This window comes from Hypanus sabinus, chromosome 19 (assembly GCF_030144855.1).
Source record: "Hypanus sabinus isolate sHypSab1 chromosome 19, sHypSab1.hap1, whole genome shotgun sequence".
NCBI lineage: Eukaryota > Metazoa > Chordata > Chondrichthyes > Myliobatiformes > Dasyatidae > Hypanus > Hypanus sabinus.
The window spans coordinates 15,540,957-15,557,522 of NC_082724.1; the positions used below are offsets into that span (position 1 = coordinate 15,540,957).

Consider the following 16,566-nt stretch of genomic DNA (forward strand, 5'->3'; position numbering starts at 1 on the left):
TAATGAGCGCAAGGTCAGAGTTACACTGCACAGAAACCGGCCCTTGGACAACTTCTCCTTGCTGACCAAGCCTTCCTGAGCTAATCCCAGTTGCCTGTTTACAATCTATAAGCATGCCTTGTCTTTCCCCCATTCAAGAAAAACTAAAACATAGCACTCTGGCCAGCCAATATGATTTCTTGAATATCATCAATCAGAAATAACTACTGAAGGGACCTAGGCTGGAAATGCTTACTGTTTTTCTTTCCCACCTGAGCTACTGAGTACTTTGTGCATTCTGCTAATAATGATTACTTGGCCAGTTTGAGTAATCTTCCTGACACTTCCATTGCTCCTAAAACTGGACTGAGGGCAGATCATTCACAGCTACTGTTGTTTGCAGTTAAGGACTTGGTCCTTCAATCTCTCTCCTTTTGTGGTACACCGTGGCAGCTAGTAAGAATAATAATTGGACAATACCTGAAATGTGGACCATTCTGTTCCGATGTATGTGCTGAATATAATGCATTTGAGCCTGACTGCTTCATTTACCTTCGTGAAATGGTTGTCAGAATCATGTTTAATATTACTTGCATATGTCATGAAATGTGTTGTCTTTGCAAAAACTGTACAATGCAATACAAAATAATAGCAAAAAAACTGTGAATTACAGTAATTGTGTGTGTGTGTGTGTGTGTGTATATATATATATATATATATATATATGGATAAATTAAAGAATGTGCAAAAATAAAAATTTATAAAGTAGTGAGGTAGTGTTCATGGGTTCAAAGTCCCTTCAAAAATCGGATGGCAGAAGGGAAGAAGCTGTTCCTAAATCGTTGAGTGTGTGTCTTCAGGCTTCTGGACCTCTTTAATGATGGACGCTGCCTTTTTAAGGCATCACTCCTTGACAGTGTCCTGGATACTGCAGAGATTAGTGCCCATGATGGAGATGACTTTAGTTTACAACTCTCTGCAGCTTATTTCAATCCTGTGCAGTAGCACCACCCGCAAATCAGAAGGTGATGCAGCCAGTTAGAATGCTCTCCACAGTTCATCTGTAGAAATCTGCAAGTGTCGTTGATGACGTACCAAATCTTCTCAAACTCCTAATGAAATATGATTATAAAAATATAATTTTTAATCTCTCCATCTCCCAGTGTAGAGTGCCCTCCTCCTTCAAAACATCCACCATTGTCCCTGTACCTGAAAAGACCAAGGTAACATATCTGAACGACTGGTGTCCTGTCACACTCACCTCAATAATAAGCAAATGCTTTGAAAGCCTGGTCAAGGACTAAATCTGCAGTGTGCTACCACCCACACTGGACCTCCTACAATTCTCCTACCGGCACAGCCAATCAGCATTCAACACCATAATTCCCTCCAGGCTCGACAAGAAACTCAGAGACTTTGGCCTTCACCCTGCCTTGTGTAGCTGGATGCTGGACTTCCTGTCAGCTCACCAGTAGGTGGTAAGAGTGGGCTCCCTCACCTCTGCCCCTCTGACCCTCAACACAGGTGCCCCTCGGGGCTGTGCACTAAGCCCCCTCCTTTACTCTCTGTAAACTCATGACTGTGTCGCCACCCATAGCCCCAATCTGCTAATTAAATTTGCTGAAGACACTACACTGATTGGCCTAATCTCAAATAATAATAAGGCAGCCTACAGAGAAGTCATCACCCTGACACAGTGGTGTCAAGAAAACAACCTCTCCCTCAATGTCGCAAAAACAAAGGAGCTGGTTGTGGATTACAGGAGGACTGGAGACAGGCTAACCCCTATTGGCATCAATGGATCAGGGGTTGAGAGGGTGAATAGCTTTAAGTTCCTTGGCATAAACATCACTGAGGATCTCATGTGGTCTGTACATACCAGCTGTGTGGTGAAAAAGGCACAATGGCTCCTCTTTCACCTCAGACGGTTGAAGAAGTTTGGTAAGGCCCCCCAAATTCTATGAACTTTCTACAGGAGAATGATTGAGAGCATCCTGACTGGCTGCATCGCTGCCTGGTACAGGAACTGTACTTCCCTCAATCACAGGACTCTGCAGAGAGTGGTGCGGACAGCCCAGCGCATCTGTAGATGTGAATTTCCTACTGCTCAGGGCATTTACAATGACAGGTGTGTAAAAAGGGCCTGAAGGATCATTGGGGACTCGAGTCCCCCCAACCACAAACTGTTCGAGCTGCTACCATCCAGGAAACAGTATCACAGCATAAAAGCCAGGACCAACAGGCTCTGGGACAGCTTCTTCCACCAGGCCATCAGACTGGTTAACTCACGCTGACACAATTGTATTTCTATGTTACATTCACAATCCTGTTGTACATACTATTTATTATAAATTACTGCAATTGCACATTGCACATTTAGACAGAGGCATAATGTAAAAATTTTTACTCATGTATATGAAGGATGGAAGTAATAAAGTCATTCAATTCAGTTCAAACCACTGCCATGCAATGTATGATGTAAAATTATAAATAACATCTAGGCATGAATATTTAAGTAAATCTGTGGTTAATGTGCATTGTTTAAATATAACTAATTGCATTTTGATATGACGCAGTGGTAGTTACTCGTGCTTCTTCTTCGCTGCTTCAGCAATCCGAGTTCAATGCCGATCTCGGTGCTGCCTATGTGGAATCTACATGTCTTCTCTGTCACCAGGTGGATTTCCCTGGAGTACTCCAATTTCTTCTCAAAGACTTCACTTTGCCACTGTGAAACGCTCCTACTCTGTAGGTGAGTGGTGGAATGTGGGAGAGTTGAAGAGATGCCAGGGAGAGTAGGTTATCGCGAGCGGGTAAGAGGTGAAAAGAATTGCCCTCTGAACCAGTGTCGTCTTGATGGACAGGAACTGCCTCCTATGTGTCAGGAAACGTGGAATTATCAGAACCTATCATGTAGATTTAAGCCCATTAAACCATAATGCATAGGGGCAGAATTAGGCCATTTGGCCCATCAAGTGTCCTTTGTCATTCCATCATGGCTGATTTATTTCCCCCTCCATCCCCTTCTCCCATCTTCTCCTCATAATCTTTGAAGTCCTGATTAAGCAGGCATCTGTCAACCTCCACTTTAAATATATCCAATAACTTGGCCTCCATAGCTATCTGTGGCAATGAATTTCACAGATCCATTACCCTCTGACTAAAGAAATACCTCCTCACCTCTGTTCTAAATGGACGTCCCTCTATTCTAAGTCTGTGTCCTCTGGTCTTAGACTCCCCCACTATAGGAAATATCATGTCAACATCCACCCTTTCTAGGCCTCACTGTAGTCAATAGGTTTCAAAGAGATTCCCCCTCATTCTTCTAAACTCCAGTAGGTACAGGTCCAGAGCCATCAAACTTTACTCATAAGTTAACCCTTTCATTTCTTGTTGAACCTCCTCTGGATCCCTTCCAGTGCCAGCATGTATTTTTTAGATAAGGGGCCCAAATCTGCTCTCAATACGCAGAGTACAATCTGACCAATGCCTTATAGAGCCTCAGCGTAAAATCATTGTTTTTATGTTCTAGTCCTCTCGAAATGAATGCTAATATTGCATGTGCCTTCCTTACCATCAACTCAATCTGCAAGTTAACCTTTAGGGAATCCTTCATGAAGACTCGCAAGTCCCTTTGCACCACTGATGTTGGAATCTTCTCCCCATTTAGAAAAGAGTCCATGCCTTTATTCCTTCTACCAAAGTGTATGACCATGCACGCCCCTAAACTATATTCCATCTGCCACTTCTTTGCCTATTCTCCTAGACACCCTGCTTCCTCAACACTATCTGGCCCTCCACCTATCTTCATATCGTACACAAACTTGGCCACAAAACCATCAATTCCTTCATCCATCTTTGATATATAACGTGAAAAGAAGTGGTCCCAGCACCAGACACTGTGGCAACCAGAAAAATTCCCCTTTATTCTCACTATTTTTCTCTCACCAGTCAGCCAATCTTCTATCTTTTTCAAGCTAAAAGGTTATGACTCAATCGGGGCTTAAATATGGTAACATCTTCTACCATACATACCTAGAAAATCAAAAGGTTGTTAGGGAAAAGTCAATGTGGATCTATTAAAGAAAACTGTAACACAGTGTTTGTGAGTTTCTAACTAGCAAGTAACTGAAGAGAAAATTATTGGAAATTATAAGTATATCTGAATTTTTGATGCGGTGCAATATTAGTGGTTGTGAGACAAAGTTGCAGCTTAATGTTGGGTAAAATTGGTCACTGATCGAGGCTGAGATGACTAACCAAAAACAGTGAGGAAATAAATGGACTCCTGCATTGACAAGTGGGATACTGCAGAGATCTGCACTTGCATCTTAGCAACTTACAGTCGACATCAATGGATGATCTGGTTGAAGTGCATCAAATTATTGAGGGTTGATGGTGGGATGGCATTTCTCCAAAATGGAATTTGAGAATTTGAGATGCCTTGATGAGAAATTTCTTTAACTCAAAGAATTCATTACCCCAGGGGGCTGTTGAACAAGGAGTACTGTAGCATGGCGTTTAGAATAGAACAAACCTTGTTGACCTTGTTGTCATTGCTCAAGACTACAAGCTTGTGATGCTACTTCAATCCACGCAGAACAGATATCTACAATACACGTGGTACAGCTTAATTTAAAAAATATATAAATAAATTTCTTGTATTTATATGCAAATGACTTTGATAGTTTGTAACACTCAAAGGCCACTAGCAAACTGGGGTGTGGAATTATTCAGCTTCACAACAGCCCTTGGAAAGAAGCTGGTTTTCAGTTTTACTATCTTGTCAAAGATGTTTCTGTATCTCCTACCAGATGGCAGGAGATTGAACAGACAGTGTCCAGGATGGGATGGGTCTTTAATGTTGTTACGAGAGCGCCATAGGCATCGAGAGTTGTAGATCGCCTCCGGGCCCAAGAGTTGAGTCCCAGTGATGTGCTGAGCCATCCCAATCACCCGTTTGAGTGCTTTGCAATTTGTCTTGCTGCAGCTAGAGTAACACACTGTCATTCAATATGTCAGAGCGCTCTCTATCACACATTGATGAAATTTGGCCAGCAATTGGGGTGGCAGATTAGCTCTCCTTAAGCACCTCAGGTAGTATAGTCACTTTTGCACCTTCCCTGCTAGCAAGGTTGTGTTGGTGGACCAAGAGAGCTCTTTGATGATGTTCATCCCTAAGAACCTGAAATTGGAGACCCTCTCCACTACCTCACCATCATGAATAGTGGGGCTTGTTGGGTATTTCTTGTCTTCCTGAAGTCAATTATCACTCCTTTTGTCTTCTTGATGTTGAGTGATAGGTTGTGGTTCCTGCAGCAATTGGACAATTTCAGCACCTCCTCTGTTATTGTTAGTGACTAGGCTGGGGGTTGGCAACCCGCGGCTCCGGAGCCGCATGTGGCTCTTTCACCTCTGTGCTGCGGCTCCCTGTGGCTTTGGGAAATAATTGGTCAGTATTTAATTAAAATGTATTTTATGTTAGTTTGTTAGTTTTTGAAATGTAATTCTAAATTTGAAGATTATGGTGATCTTGTACAATCTAAATAAGACGTTGTGGTGACCCCATTTCCTGGCACATTGGAACCGGCTCACAATTAGCCAGCGTTCAGGCTAAGGGAGATAGCCTACGGGGGTTTGTGAGTACGTGTCTTTTGCAGCATCTGCGCCCATGAGGGCCGGGTTGAGGGAGGCTTAAAAGCAAGGCTGTTTAGTTTGAATAAAGTTATTCGGCTGCAGTTTACTGACTGCGTGAGCACACCACTACAACGTGTTTTTATCACTATTAATATACGTCACCACTGCCAATACCTGACACCCGTCAGTGCGCGATTTCTTTAATTTTTCGATCCAAGGTAGTCCAACTATGGAGAATTCTAAAAAAAGAAAAGTGACTGAAGAAAACAGAACGTTTAATGATACGTGGACAGATTCATTTGCTTTCACTGTTGACGAGACTGGTTTACCGGTATGCTTAATATGCAATGAGAAACTAGCAAACAACAAAAAGTCAAATGTCGCAAGGCATTTCCAGAATAAACACGCAGCCTTTGCTCAAAAATATCCGGATGGAGATGAGAGAAAAAAATCCGTTTCGGAACTGATGCGGAAGGTTGATCTGAGCAAAAATCATTTCAAGAAATGGATGAAGTCTGGAAAACCAATGACATACGCTAGTTATATTGCCGCTCAGGAAATAGTCAGGCACGGGAAGCAGTTTACAGATGGTGAATACATAAAAGAATCTTTCATTAAGATTTCAGAACATCTATTCATGGACTTTAAAAACAAGAGTGAAATTGTGCAGAAAATCAGGGATATGCCCCTCTCTGCAAAGACTGTCAAAGACAGAACCATAAAAATGGCAGAAGACATCACAAGACAGCAAATTAAAGACATCATTCAGCTGTGGCCTACTCGATTGCCTGTGACGAGTCTAAAGACAAAGGTGATATTGAACAAATAGCGCTGTTCTGCCGGTATGTAAACTCTGCCGGGCCACAGGAAGAACTGATTGAGTTGATACCTCTAAAAGACCAAACACGGGGGGAGGACATCTGTGAGGCTGTCTTGAATTGTTTAAGAGCCAAAGTAATAAAGACCACGCGCCTGGTGTCAGTAGCTACTGATGGGGCACCGAATATGACGGGAACGCACAAGGGATTTGTGGCTTTACTGCAGAAGTCGCTGGACAGAAAGCTGCTGACTTTTCACTGCATCTTGCACCAAGAGGCACTGTGCGCTCAAACATTTCCTCCAGAATGCACAGAAGTAATGGATGTTGTCATTCAGACTGTCAATAAAATAATGGCAAAAAGTTTAAATCACCGTCAATTCCGTTTGTTACTGGACGAGCTGGAAAGCGCATATTCTGATCTCCTGCTGCACAACAAAGTCCGGTGGCTGTCCAGAGGGGAGGTGCTGAAACGCTTTGTCGCGTGTCTGGAAGAAGTGAAAACTTTCCTGGGCAGCAAAGGGCTCACCTTTCCTGAGCTGGAACAGCCAGAGTGGCTGGAAAAGCTACACTTCATGGTAGACATGACAGCGCACCTGAACACGCTGAACACAGCTCTTCAGGGGAAAGGACGTACAGCCCTACAAATGTTGGAGGATGTTTTGGCATTCGAGCGCAAGTTGACAGTGCTTGCCAGAGATTTACAGAAAGGCACTTTGTCTCACTTCCCCAATTTGAGAGAGTTCAAACAAGGTCACGACATGATAAATTCGGAGTATTTACATTCTGCAATCATCGCAATGCAAACATCGTTTGGGAAACACTTCTGTGAGTTCAGAGAGGAAAAAAACACATTATCCTTCCCGGTCACTCCCCTAAGCATTGATCCTTCCCTACTGAATACGACTGCATTGGCAGGTGTGAGTAAACCTGATCTTGAGATGGAACTGGCCGACATAGCCGACAAAGACATATGGGTGTCCAAGTTTAGACGCTTGACAGCAGACCTTGAAGATGTTGCCCGTCAGAAGGCCGTTCTTGCTCAGAATCACAAATGGAGTGATATTGAAAACCTCCCAAAACCGGACAAACTGGTGTTCGAAACATGGAATGCTATCCCCGACATTTATGTAAACATTAAAAAGTATGCGCTTGGAGTCCTGTCGATTTTTGGATCCACATATGTATGTGAGCAGGTGTTCTCCAACATGAACTTTATTAAAAACAAACATCGCGCACACCTCACAGATGACAGCTTGCGATCCTGTGTAAAGATGAAGGTGACGTCATACAGCCCTGATGTGCAGATGCTGTGCGCTGAGGTCCAGGAGCAGAAATCCCATTAACCAAGTATGATAAATATTTTAATTGCCTATTATTTTACGTATATTCATAGTCCTTTCATTTTTCAGGTTGACAGCTGGCTGACGTTATTTTTGGTTTGCTGCTGGCGGAAAATTTAAGTTCAGCGTTTTTCATAAATACAAGAAGGACTCAAATAGACATTGAGTATTTTACTTAAAAGTAACCTTCAACCCAACGTCTTTTTTTCGGAGTTCAAAATGTTTTTGTTGCATGCAGAAATGTAATTTCATTTTCTCTGCAGGAGTTCATCAATTTCATAAATGCAACACATTATAGTTTGTTTATACATAGCATAAAGGCAAAAAAAAAACGTTGTATGCAGTGTTATTTCATTTTAAATGTCAAACGAGTTTTGTGGCTCCCAGTGTTTTCTTTTCTGTGGGAAACGGGTCCAAGTGGCTCTTTCAGTGGCAAAGGTTGCTGACCCCTGGACTAGGCCAATCACTAGATTTGTTATTGTTAGTGATTAGGCCAATCACAGTTGTGTCATCTGCAGATTTGATGATTGAGTTTGTGGCACGAGCAGGAGTGCAGTCATAGGTGAAGAGAGAGTAGAGAAGTGGGCTTGGTACGTACCCTTGCAGGACACCAGTAGTTAGGTTTGGGGGTTGAGGGGGTCTTGATCTGTACCAGCCTAGTTTCACCATCTGGGTACAATTAGTGAGGAAGTTGTAGATCCAGTTGCGCATTGATGTGCCAAGGCCTAGTTTGTGGAGCTTGACTGTCAGCTTGTTCCGTATTATTGTGTCAATGGCCAGGCTGTAATCAATGAAAGCATCCTTAAATCAGTGCCTTTGTGCTTCAGGTGTTCCAAGACAGTATGAAGGGTGATAGAAATGGCATCTTCAGTTGATCTGTTCCTTTCATAGGCAAACTGCTGCTGGTCCAAGGTAACTGGGATTACGTCCTTAACATGAGACATGACCAATCTTTCCAAGGCCATGGCAACTATGGGAGTGAGTGACACCCGTCTATAGTCATTAAGGCATGTTGCCGCCAACACCTTGGGGGTTGTATGACAGTTGCTGGCATGACATAACCCGGGATAGCGAAAGGTTGTAAATACCCATTAGAGCTTTCGCCAGCTGGTCAGCGCAGCCTCTGAGGACCCATCCCGGTACGCCGTCTGGTCCCGCTGCTCTGCGTGCATTGACATTACAGAGTACACGCCTCACCTCATGTATACTTGGGTTACTGACCTATTATCTTGAAACTAGGACTGGAGGCTCAAACCTGAATCTGATCACAGCAGCTGGTGTAGTTAAATTCAAGGAGTTCGTACAGCCTGGACTTGAAAGCTGATAGCTTGAAGGTACATTAGAACCTTGCTTTGTATACCCCTGCAAAACACTGGTTTGTTATCGTGAACAATTGTTGTAAGTCATACACTAGTTGACCTCCTAAAGCTCAACACTGAGGTTTGAAAGGACCAACCAAGGGTTAGACTTCCACGGAAGTGTGTGGAAGAGCAAGGAACCTGGAAAAACAGGTCCCTACTTCCCTGAAAGTGTCACCATGACTAAGTAGAGTGGTAAAGAGAGGTCTAGGCACATTGGTCTTCATAATTTCAGGGCAATGAGTACAGCAGTTGGGTGTTATGTTGAAGTTGTATGTTACATTGGTGGGTCCAGATTTGGAGTATTGTGTGCAGTTGTGACCACCTACCTACAGGAAAGATATCGATGAGCTTGAGAATGGACAGAGAATATTTTCAAGAATGATTTACAAAAATTTCAAGACCTGAGTTAGAGGGAACGATTGAATAGGTTAGGACTTTATTCCCTAGAGAGTAGGAGAATGAGGAGAGATCTTAGAGGTATCCAAAATTGTGAAAGGTATAGATGGTGTGAATGCACACTGGATTTTTTCCCCTCAGGTTGGGTAAGACTAGAACTGGAGGTCATAGTTTAGAATGAAAGGTGAAATATTGAAGTGGAATCTGGGGGACAATTTATTCACTCAGAGGTGGTGCAAGTGTGGAACGAGCTGCCAGCGAAAGTGGTAGACACGATTTTATTTGTAACATCTAAGAGAAGTTTAGATAAGTATGTGGATGAGAGGGCTATGGTCTTGGTGCAGGTGGATGAGACTACGCAACAGACCAGGACTAGGTGGGCTGAGGGGCCAGTTTCCGTGCTGTGGTGGTCTTTGACTCCTGGTTCTCTAGTCCAGTCTCTCACAGGTACGTACCTTGGCACCTATACCTAATAAATATGCACGTTGCTGTGTCAGGAAGCTGAATGATTTTCTGCATTCCTGACAGAGAGCAGCCTGAGGCTTTTCTCCTCAGCGGGTCATTCCCCAGCAATGAATTGTCCCACAGGTTATTGTGGGGAGGCTGGTGTTAGGCAGGGCCGGGTGAGCGCTGAGCTGTTGGGATCGGGGGCCACACGCTGGCCAATGCAGTAACTGCAAGACTTCTCAGTGGCAGTGAGGTCAGTGCCGATCACTGGCTGGTAGTGTTGGTTTTGTGGAGAATCCTGTAGGCTGTGCAGCCAAACGAAAAGATAAAGGGACAACGATTTCCATCAGGCAGTGACGGAAGACATGGAGCAGAAGCTGCACTCCCCAAGCCAGTGGGGACGCCGTCCTGAGCCCCAGATCTCGGCAATGAACAGCCACGCCACCGGCAGCACCTCATCCGACACCGGCCTTCACAGACAGCCTCTCCACAGCGAGCTGAGCAGTTGTTCGTTTTGCTGGGTCTACAGAAGCTTCCTACCAGAGCACAAGGCCGCACGGGGAAGGACAGGAGATGGTGCCAGATTCCCAGCACTGCCGGCCGTGCAATTCTTTCAGTACAATGACCTCTGTTCACGCTGGTTCCATTAGTGCTCCCGTTCGTGAGAACTCATCCACTGATATTGAGAGCTGGTCTGGGTGCAGGTCGATGGGACTGTTGTGCACCGAGACACATCAGTGAAGTAACCTGGGGTCATTAAGTGTTTCTGGTCTTTCAACATCAGACATCCTAGTCCTGGTGTCCCAGCCAGGGAGGTGATCAGGCCCCATTCTGCGTCCCAGCAGCATGGGTCACCGGGCCACACCTCTTGATCCATGGCCATCTGAAGGGTCACTCAGCAGCTTCTGTGACAGCTGTGATAGCTCTTTTCTCTGCAGGCCCCCATAATGCCAAGGAGAGAGTAGGCCCTGCAGAGTGAGCAGCCAGAAAAACCTCTACAACCCACCTCATCGTGCCCTCCATCCCTGTCTCTGACACTGCTCTACCAGCTTCTGGTATTTGGCTTTATTACGCTCTAACACCACCTCAATCCAGTCTTCCCAATTCTCTGAGTTCCACCATAAGGACCCGCTTTGAGGCATCTGACAGAGTGTATATGTCAGGCCTCAGTACTGATGATGCGATGAAGTCAGGGAACTTAAGTTGCTTGCCAAGATCAACTTCCAGTTGCCGGTCAGACCCGGTGGCGGGCAAGCCTGCTGGTGATCTGGGCTGAGGCTGTGGTTGGTCTCCAGTTTTGACAAAGGCACTGGGCTTTCTGAGTTGGCAGGGGTGCTTGCTGTTCTTAATAGCAGCGCAGTAAGCAGCGTATCTACTGAGATTGCTGTAAAAGGAAACCTGGTTCACTCAAATCCTTCAAGACAGAAACATTCTGGCTGATGGTTGATTGGAGAACCACTGATACAGTTCTAAATTGCTGGCTAAAATGGGTACTCAGTTTGCAGAGTATATAGTGATGGGCAATAAATGGACACAGGTCCATGTACAGAAAAGGATAAAGAATTATCTGTTGTACTTAAGACAGACATTGCTCGTTTTTTGTGTACTGAGAGAATTGAAGGAAATAAGGATAGTACTGGAAAGTGGACTTGGTTTCACCATTATCTTACAAAGTAAGATTCATTGTCCAGTGCACCTATTTCGAATATTCTCAAGTGCTGGCACCATCTGTTGTATGGAGCAGGGCAAAGATATTCAAATCCTCCTCTGTTAAGGAGACAAAAGAGACTGCAGATGCTGAAATCTGGGGCAAAAAGCAAGCTGATGGAGCAACAAACCTTTTCAAACAGGCCTCCAATTACTATATTTTGGTTGATATCTTGCCTCTAGCCATCTGCAAATTCTTAATACAGCTCACAGAATGATAGCTCTGAATGTAATTGAAAACCTTTTCAAATTAATTTTGTCCGCAATCCAAATTTCTTGCAAAAATTCCCCAAATGTCTGCTTGCACCCTTCTGAGCAAACAAGAGTCAGCAGCAGCTGCAGTTCATCACTTGACCGTAGCTGACTGAGTTACATATCGTCATCTACAATTACCCTTTGTTAACATGGTAATTTGTTTCTGTTGAGGAAATGCTTGCTCTGCTCTGCTGGCGTTCCTTTATGTTCAAAATTAAAATATTTTTTTTATCAAAGTACTGTACATAAATGTCATCATACATTATCCTGCGATTCATTTTCTTGCAGACTCACAATAGCTTCTAACTACACAGTAGATCCCAACCTGAAGAAGGGTCCTCGGCCTGAAACGTCGACTACCTTTTTCATTTCCATATTTCCATGTCTGACCTGCTGAGTTCCGGCACCGTTTTGTGTGCGTTGCTTTGGATTTCTAGCATCTGCAGACTTTTTAATGTTTATGATTTGAGGGTGTTTTTTTTTTGTATATTTTTATTGTTTTTTGGTAAGGGTGATTTAGAGTATGGCAGTGCGAAAACATGCCTGTAATGCTGGCAAAGTGGTTTGGAATGGGGTGTTATAATAAGTGTTAGGTCATCTTTCAAGAAATTTATTTCCTGTCAGTGTACATTACGTGGCAATGTCTACTTCACTCCTAAAATTTGATTCCATTGATTTACTGGAGATAAAAGTTTTTATTTGATTACGCAATAAGCTACACAGCCCATTCCTCAGTAATTCTTAATACAGCTAGTACACCATTTTAGGAGTTGAAACTTTTTAAGTTGTGAAAGAACTTTGTGAAAGTTTGATTCATCAACTTGCATGGCAGTTGTTTAAAACCCTGGCAGTACACTGAGCCGAGCGAGGGGGTTGAGTGCTGGAAACACTTGCTGTAAGCCTTTGGTTTTCTAGATCACATGCTAATACAAGTACAGGTTGAGCAGAGACCAGCTGCGGAATGTACCTGCCTCTGCGCAGCACAGACAGTTCTGAGAAGTGACCCACACATGTAATGAACAGGAATTAATGAAAACTAGAAAAACACTCCATAAAGTGAGAAATGAGGATCTCAACATGCATTGAAAGAATTGATTCATCAGCGTCAGAGTGAGCACATACCACTTAACGTGAAACTATCATGACAAACTGAAAATTGAAAGTAATTATGAATACTCAGCAGGCTGGTTCCAGAAATTTAACTCAAAATATTTTCTTAAAATCTTTAATTTTTTAAAGATTTGGGGTGATCTGGTGATCATGAAGCTGCAGAGAAATTAACTGATGATTTTGCCAAGATCGTCCCTGATGAAAATCTAACACCAGAACCGGTCTATAATGCTGATTGTTTTTATACCTTACATTAACCTAATAAAAGTTAAAATGTAAATCCAGTGCACTGTAACCTTTTAATCAAAACGTGGCATCGTAGGTGAAGACTGAAGGCCTGCTGTTGTTTGTTGTTCAGCCACCGATTCAGGTATTCTCCCGAAACTGCTGAGTTACCCTGAACAAAATATATTTTCATTGTTTTAATGGTGTGTAATACATTTTTACTGTTAAGTACACTGTAATGAACAAGTGTAAGGCAAAGGCTGCTTACTGATGGCACATAAATCCAGAGTAGTAAATGATGGTGATCCCAAGCTGTCTTATTATATATCACAAAATCTGAACAAAAAATCAGAATTTGTAACATAAGCATTTCAGATAAGGAGTACTCAACCCGTACTGTTTATACCTTTGCAAGAGGTAGATCTCTTGCAGTCTTCTCTACCCCGGCCACGCTGTTCCTTTTCAGCATGCCACAGGTCTCTTTCAGTGCAAGCATCCACCTGTATGGACAAGGATGGTATTGTTGACAGTGGGCCCCACATAATGCTATTAAGCCTGCCTTTTAAACTGAATGTTTCTGAATGACCCAAGTTAAAAAGCTGAAGCACATCTGTGCCTGCACACACATACTTCAATCATTCTCTCATGTTTATCTTAATTAAATCAGTTAGGACGTGTGCAGAAGTTCGAGCTGACCTGTTGCTCTCTGAGAAGTCTCCCAGCACAGGGCAAAAGGCTTGCAGCACTTAGCTGAGTGAAAAGTTGAACTGTCGTGTCCACTTGGAAATTGTCCAGGCATTTTGAAAGCACATATGTATGGATCTAGCTGAAATGTGAAATGTTTGGCCCAGTACTCGAAAGAACCTCACTGCCTCTGTACACTTTTGTGCTCAAATGTGAGGAAGTTAAGAAGTCCATTCTTAATCAACAAGCCAATAGAAAGATTTTTTTTTAAATCATGAAGGTTTTAAAGCACACAAGATTCTGCAGATTCTGGAAATCCAGAGCAACAGTGCAAAATGCTGGAAGAACTCAGCAGGTCAAGCAGCCTCTATGGAGAGGAATAAACTGTTGACATGTTGAGTCCTGATGAAGGTTCTTGGTGAAATCTCCTGATAAGGCTTTTCTTAAATTAATATGCCATTGCAGGGCCTAACTAGTTGTTTAAAATTTAAAGAGAGTTGTTAGATAGTAGTCAGCTCCATCATTGGTACTAGCTTCTGTAGTATCCAAGACATCTTCAAGGAGCAGTGCCTCAGACAGGTGGCATCCTCACCACCTAGGTCATGCCCTCTTCTCACTGTTACCATCAGGAAGGTGGTACAGGAGCCTGAAGGCACACATTCAGTGATTCAGAAGCAGCCTCTTCCCCCTCTGCCGTCCGATTTCTGAATGAACATTGAACCCATGAATGAAACCTCACTACTTTTTAATTTGTTTTTTGCACTACTTATTTAACTACTTAGTATGCATATATACTTACTGTAATTTAGAGTTTTTTCTTCTATGTTATCATGTATTACATTGTACTGCTGCCGCAAAGTTAACAAATTTCACAACGTATGCCGGTGATATTCAACCTGATTCTGAAAATTTGCTACTTGGATCAATCACGGCCTGCTCTACCATTTAAATCCCTTTCAGCCTCTTACAGAATCAGGAGGCAAGTTGTCTCCATGAATAGCGAAGAGTTGGTATTAGATCACTGAACTCCATGTCCACCTGGAAACCGGAGCACAGCTGCACTGAATCACTGGCTGCACCTTGGCATTCCTCTTAGAATGCGAGTGCACATTTTTTGTTATTTTCACAACATAGCTGTGGCAATTACCCATTGTTTCACCATTGTGAGTAGTTCAATCAGGCCTGTAAATTTGACCATACAGGGCAACACACACAGAATGGTACAGTGCACCTGGTAAGTCTTTAAGTACCAACGAGAAAGTGCATGGATTTCTTCTTGATGTTTTAACTGGAATTTATTCTTCAAAAATAATTGCACAAATGGATCAACTCAAGTTTATTGTCACTTAACTATAGACATGTTTACACATTGATGTTTCTCCAGACCAGGGTGTCAAGCACAGTAGTACACGTAACACACTTATAACACACTTATAACACACAAAAACGTAGGGAAGTAAGAATTAAATCTACAAATGTATTGTGCGTGGATAATCAAAGTGCATAAATTAAGTATTGTCAGGTACAGTGCGAATTATCTGGTGACAATGCTAATATGATGCAGCAGGGAGTTCAGAAGCCTGATGGCCTGAGGGAAGAAACTGTTTCCCATCTTGACTGTTCTCATCTTTATGCATTGAAGTCTCCAGCCTGATGGTAGAAAGTCAAAGGGGATGCTTGACTAGCCATTCGTCTAGTTGCTGATTCCAGATAGGTGCTAATTGTCCAGCACATTTGGCTGACAGTGCAGTGCTTAACCTTTGATTATCAAGCATGTTGAGACATTCTAAAGAATATCCAAACATGTTTGATAATCACAGTGTACACATTGTAGTATAAGCCAAATTTGGTAAGCCTTGTATAGAGCAAGTCTTTTCTTTCTATTACAAACCTTCCAGTAGGGACGAAAAATGAATAAATCACTTTAAGTTGACACCCTGATTTGTGCCTGCATTTAGCATTTGTCAATTTCCCTCTTGCTTGTGGATTTAGTTGTAGATTTTGTAGATAAAATTACTTTCCAGGGTCAGTTTCCATAGTCTCTTTCCCAACCTCACCATCTTGAATTCTTGAACTTTTCTAGGCATCCCTGAAATATCTTAATACAAAGTTTAAGAATTACACTGCAACTGTGCAGGATGTGTTGAGATTACTTGTCATCATCACTCTGTCCATCATGAAAGATCCTCATCACCCAGACCATGCTCTTTTCTCACTGCTGCCATCAACTAGAAGGTAAAAGAGCTTCAGGACCTGTACCACCAGGTTCAAGAACAGTTACTACCCCTTAGCCATTAGACTCTTGAACAAAAGGGGATAACTACACTATTCTTTTGAAATGTTCACATAATCAATGATTTCACTTTAAGGACTCATCTCCTTACCTTGTGTTCTCATTATTTATTGACATTTATTTGTATTTGCATTTGCACAGTTTGTTGTCTCCTATGCTCTACTTGATCTTCCATTGATCCTGTTATAGTTACTATTCTATAGTTTTGATGAGTATACCCACAGGAAATGAATTTCAGGCTTGTATAGGGTGACGTATTTGTACACTGATGATAAAATTTAGGTTTAAATTTTAATGACTGTTTCTGTTTTA

At 42.7% G+C, this 16,566-nt stretch overlaps 1 protein-coding gene across 2 annotated transcripts in view; it reads left to right on the forward strand.

Moving 5' to 3' along the window:
• atg7 (ATG7 autophagy related 7 homolog (S. cerevisiae)) overlaps positions 1-16,566 on the forward strand; it is a 184,153-nt gene that overhangs the window by 64,174 nt on the left and 103,413 nt on the right. The window lies entirely within an intron of this gene.